At 30.6% G+C, this 6,000-nt stretch overlaps 1 long non-coding RNA gene across 1 annotated transcript; it reads left to right on the top strand.

The window, feature by feature from the left end:
* Positions 1–648: 648 nt before the first annotated feature.
* Positions 649–4,050, top strand: LOC148270505 (uncharacterized). Its single transcript, XR_015813098.1, has 2 exons — positions 649–2,497; positions 3,674–4,050. It is a non-coding gene; the product is annotated as an uncharacterized LOC148270505 (long non-coding RNA).
* The last annotated feature ends 1,950 nt before the right edge of the window (positions 4,051–6,000 follow it).

Raw genomic sequence — 6,000 nt, 5'->3', positions numbered from 1 at the left:
TTGCATTTTTTATTCTTTTATAGATAACATTGTTTTGTTACTTGAATGGTCTGTGCTCCTCTGCATTTTTATCTTTTTTTTTGTTCTCTTTTTAATTGACATGTAGTGGTTGGTGTCCGTATTTATCATACACGAAAGATATTATTTTTTTCCAAATGTGTGGTTGAGATACTGTTGCTTTAATTAATGCATATAGAGAACCCAAAAAGTATGATATTTTTTTATAATTTTTTAAATAATTAATTAATATTCTATATAGTTTTGTTGAATAGTTGTTAAATAAAATATAATACAACATTAGCTTATAACTATTACATAAAATATTTATTTCATAATTAAATGCCAACTGTTTACAAAAGTTGAATAATAAATACCCAAAATTTAATAATTTTTTAAAGTAATACGGAGGAACTCACCAACTTTCATTGAATATACATAAATTTTCATACTTTCTAAAACTAAATAAAAACATTTTACTTTATGAATTATTTCATAATCTACATTTGAAGCATAATTATATGTATAGTTAATCAATTATATAATACAATCAAAATATATATAGTTAATTATTTATATTCTAACATAAATTATTAAAATTTATTGTAAAATTATATTTATCTGCTTTAAATTTATTTATTTTTATTTTCTTTCAATAATAATTAATAAAAAAAATCATCTACAAGGGAGTCTTTTTCATTTTTCTGTCAAATAATCATGTACATTTTTTTAGAATTAATTAATAAGTGTTTATCATACATTCTTATTTATGATATTTTACTTAAAAAAAAACTTTTAATTTATTATCTCTCTCTTAATAATTACAGTTTTTTATCATAAAAATGTTTTAATTTTTTATAAAATATAACAAAAATTTAAAACAACACCCTAAGCCTGGACTCCGTGTAGTTTAACTTTTTTAACGCTGCTTATTTCTTTCTTTTTCTTTTCTTTAAAAAGTTTTTTAAAAAACAAATTGACCGTTGTCGGCGTCATTTTAACGCAGTCTGCATTTCTTTATTTTCCCTTTAAAAGCAAACTGACCGTGCGATTCTCCTCTTCAGACCACCTTCTTCCTTTCTTTTACTTTCAAAAAGTTTTCTACGTTCTTTGTTTTCAGATCTGGCCTTGCCCAGAGAAAAGAAGAGAGATACAAGCACAAAAGAGAGAGAGAAAAACAGGAAAAAGACAGAAACGACCAGACATGGATCTGAAACCCCCCCCATTCTCTTCAATGTGGAGAGGGAAAGAAAAGAATATCAGAAAGAGGTAAGGAAGAAGATGATAGAAAACAAATTAGAATGGTCATCGTTCTACCATTCTTTTTCTTCTTCAGTTTCTTGAGAGCAAAGAACCAAATAGAGAAAGAAAAGAAGAACAAAGAAAGAAGGAAGAAGAAGATCGAAAAGAAGATAGATGGGTTTCTCTTAAAGACCCAACACTACTTGGTCATTCTGTTAAATTTCAATCTCTCTTGTTCACAAGCCTTGCCCAGAGAGAAGTTGAGAAGTACGAGCATAGCAGAGAGAGAAAAAGGGGAAAAAGACAGAAACGAGCAGACATGGATCTGAAACCCCTCCATTCTCTTCAATGTGGAGAGGGAAATAAAAGAATATCAGAAAGAGGTAAGGAAGAAGATGATAGAAAAAAAATTAGAATGGTCATCTTTCTACCATTCTATTTCTTTTTCAGTTTCTTGAGAGCAAAGAATCAAACAGAGAAAGAAAAGAAGAACAAAGAAAGAAGGAAAAAAGAAGATCGAAAAGAAGATAGATAGGTTTCTCTTAAAGACCCAACAGTATTGAAAGATTCAATCTCTTTCCCACAAGCCATGGGCAGAGAGGAGAGAAATACAAGCATAACAGAGGGAGAGAACGGGGAAAAAGATAGGAAAGAACAGACATGGGTCTGAAACTCTTCGTTCTCTTCAATGTCGGGAGGGAAAGAAGCGAATATCGGAAAGAGATGAGGAAGAAGAAGATAGAAAACAAGATTAAAATGGTTCCTCCTATCATTCTTTTTCTTCTTCAGTTTCTTGAGAGCGAAGAATCAAATAGAGAAAGAAAAGAAGAACAAAGAAAGAAGGAAGAAGAAGATCGAAAAGAAGATAGATGGGTTTCTCTTAAAGACCCAACACTACTTAGTCATTCTGTTAAATTTCAATCTCTCTTGTTCACAAGCCTTGCCCAGAGAGAAGGTGAGAAGTACGAGCATAACGGAGAGAGAAAAAGGGGAAAAAATCAGGAACGAGCAGACATGGATCTGAGACTCTCCATTCTCTTCAATGTGGAGACGGAAAGAAAAGAATATCAGAAAGAGGTAAGGAAGAAGATGATAGAAAACAAATTAAACTGTCCTCTTTCTTCCATTCTATTTCTTTTTCAGTTTATTGGGAGTAAAGAGCCGAATAGAGAAAGAAAAGAAGAGCAAAGAAAGAGGGAAGAAGAAGATCGAAAGAAGAGATATGTCTTTCTCTTCAAAGACCCAACGGTAGCCGGAGGTATTTTTACTTATCTCTTAATATTGGTAGGTGATCATTCATGGAGTTTATTTTTATTTGGTTCTCCTTTCATGAAGTTGGCATAAGTGATTTAGTCTCTCTTAATCTGGGTTTACATAAATCTTTTTTTTTTTAAATTTCTTTTTACAGTTTCTGTCTTCTTATTTATTTATTCTTCTTATTTAATGTTTTTAGTTTTCATAAATTTGTTTTGTTATGTGTAGCATCTGTTCTTAACTAACTAACTAATTGTTTCTTAGCATCAGTTATTTTCAACTATATCTGTAATGAGGAATAATGAATTGGTTCTCTGTCTCTCTCTGTGTTCTCTTCTCTCTTTTCTTCTCTCTTTGTCTGTTTCTCACTCTCTCTGCACTTCTCTCTTTGTTTGCTACATTCCAAACCCTAAAAGCCCTCTTCCTAAATTTCACACATAACATATTTCTAAATTAATTCGAGTTCTTTCTTGTTATAAACATCGCAGCAGGTTTCTTAACTGGGGAGATGTTGTTTTTCTTATTCCTTTCTACCATGATTTACAGACTTGAATTTTACTCAAAGATAGCAGCAGTTTCTTGTTTTTTCATTTAAATATTCCAGATTAGCTTTAATAATTTTACAGACAAACAAACTCTCTTCTGGAATTTGATTTAGTAGGTTCTGTTTTTTATGGAGTTTGCAAAGTTGATCTTTTGGTCTCTGTTTCTAAATACATTTGACATGTTCCTTTGAGCCCCAGGTGGGTTGGGAATAGAATATTAATGCTGTGGATATTCCATAGTTATATGCTAATGTATGAATCAAATATGAACATATTACCCTTTTCCGATTGAGGGAACTTTCAAAAAGAAGAATTGCTTGATTGATTACCCTCCCAAAGTATTCAGAGTATTCGGGTTTTTTTGAAAAGTAACAGCGTAAAAATGTTACAGTAATAATAAATATACTAAAAATAAAAGCAAGAAAAACAATTGGATTTGGAGCTCTGTTGCATAGATGGTAATCTAGTCTTTTTTAATCTTCTAACTTATCATTTATTTCACAATCTAAAACTTCTTAAGAAACTATTTTATCTTGTGAACTTTCCTTTAAATATTTTCATAATTAGAAATATTTTCTAAAGTGTCGTATACTTCTCATTTATGCTTTCAATTGTTGCAACATTTGCATTTTCAGTATGATGAGATGTTCCCTTCACTATTCAGTGATCATCCTAATATATTTCTTCCACACCTGTCGATATGGGCTAGTGAATTTTGGCACTGAAATAGCATGAAAGGTCCGCAGACGGGAAGCTGAGAACTTGCTCAATTCCAATTGGTGGCTTCCTGAAACACTCAGTATCTCTTCTCTCTCTCTCTCTCTCTAATCATTCTTAAACTTAATCTTCAATCTTAGAATGCGATTGAATGATTTCGTCAGTTGCTTGAAAGTAACTTGTTTACTATTTGCAAAATAATATGCACTCGTTATAACTTTGACTTTAACTCATAAATAATGGTTGATCAATATTATTTTTAAGAAATGCAATGCAATTGGTATTTTTAGGGTAACTTGAATAAGCTAATAATTTTCTTAAGATAATTTACTTTTCTCTATATGGTCTGCTGGTTTTCCATTTGGATCATGGCTAGTAGATAAAATGACTTGTGGTTGTTGGCAAATATATGATATCATCCTTGGAGATATATTTAAAATTATATAGCTAGAATTGCTATTTTTAAATAAGATTATAAATTAAATGTTGATTAACTTTTATGTACTAAAGCTGATAGGTATCGAGTATTTAGTGATAAGATAGTGATGCATTCAAAACTAGATAGTTAGGATTACTTTTTTCAGATAAGACTAAGAATTGATGTTGATTGACTTTTATGTACTAAAACTGATAGGTATAGAGTACTAGTGATAGGCAAGAAAGTTTTTGTTTGATTTTAGCTCTTACACAATGATCGATTAGTATTGTTATAAGATATTCGATGTAATTGGTGTTTTAAGATGACTTGAATCATTTTAAAGTTTTTTGAAGGTAGATGACTTTCTTTTGTATGGTTTAATATTTTTTTTGTTTTGGTCAAAGCCCGTTGTTGGAAAGATGGTAGTTGTTAGTTGTTATGTGGTATCATTCACAGTGATTTATTTAACCTTAAATGTTTAGGGCTGTTGAGTAATGTTAGGAACTAGACACTGATTGATTTTTTATCTATTGAAGCTAATAGGAATAGAATAGTTAGTAGTAAGTTTGTGGAGATGTTGTTTTTCTTATTCCTTTCTACCATGATTTATAGACTTGAATTTTACTCAAAAATAGCAGCAGTTTCTTGTTTTTTCATTTAAATATTCCAGATTAGCTTCAATAATTTTGCAGACAAACTCTCTTCTGGAATTTGATTTAGTAGGTTCTGTTTTTGATGGAGTTTGCAAAGGTGATCTTTTGGTCTCTGTTTCTAAATACATTTAACATGTTCCTTTGAGCCCCAGGTAGGTTGTGGGAATAGAATATTAATGCTGTGGATATTCCACAGTTATATGAATATATTACCCTTTTCCGACTGAGGGAACTTTCGAAAAGAAGAATTGCTTGATTGATTACCCTCCCAATGTATTCAGAGTACTGGGATTTTTTTGAAGACTAACAGTGTAAAAATATTATAGCAATAATAAATATACTAAAAATAAAAGCAAGAAAAACGATTGGATTTGGAGCTCTTTTGCATAGATGGAAATGTAGTCATTTTTAATCTTCTAACTTATCATTTCTTTCACAATTTAAAACTTCTTAAGAAACGATTTTATCTTGTGAACTTTCCTTTAAATATTTTCATAATTGGAAATATTTTCTAAAGTGTCGCATACTTCTCATTTATGCTTTCAATTGTTGCAACATTTGCATTTTCAGTATGATGAGATGTTCCCTTCACTATTCAGTGATCATCCTAATATATTTCCTCCACATCTGTCGACATGAGCTAGTGAACTTTGGCACTGAAATAGCATGAAAGGTATGTCTGCAGACGGGAAGCCGAGAACTTGCTCAATTCCAGTTGGTGGCTTCCTGAAACACTCAGTATCTCTTCTCTCTCTCTCTCTCTTTAATCATTCTTAAACTTAATCTTCAATCGTAGAATGCGATTGAATGATTACGTCAGTTGCTTGAAAGTAACTTGTTTACTATTTGCAAAATAATATGCACTCGTTATAACTTTGACTTTAGCTCGTAGATAATGGTTGATCAATATTATTTTTAAGAAATGCAATGCAATTGGTATTTTTAGGGTAACTTGAAAAAGCTAATAATTTTCTCAAGATAATTTACTTTTCTCTGCTGGTTTTTCCTTTGGATCATGGCTAGTAGACAGAATGAGTTGTGGTTGTTGTCAAATATATGATGATATCATCCTTGGACATATATTTAAAATTATATAGCTAGAATTGCTATTTTCAAATAAGATTAAGAATTGAATGTTGATTAACTTTTCTGTATTAAAATTGATAGGTATCGA

The sequence above is a fragment of the Carica papaya genome, chromosome 1 (genome assembly GCF_054855325.1).
Source record: "Carica papaya isolate Zhongbai chromosome 1, ASM5485532v1, whole genome shotgun sequence".
Lineage (NCBI taxonomy): Eukaryota > Viridiplantae > Streptophyta > Magnoliopsida > Brassicales > Caricaceae > Carica > Carica papaya.
Note: the sequence above shows the minus strand (reverse complement) of the source record. Positions and strands in the feature narration are given on the sequence as shown.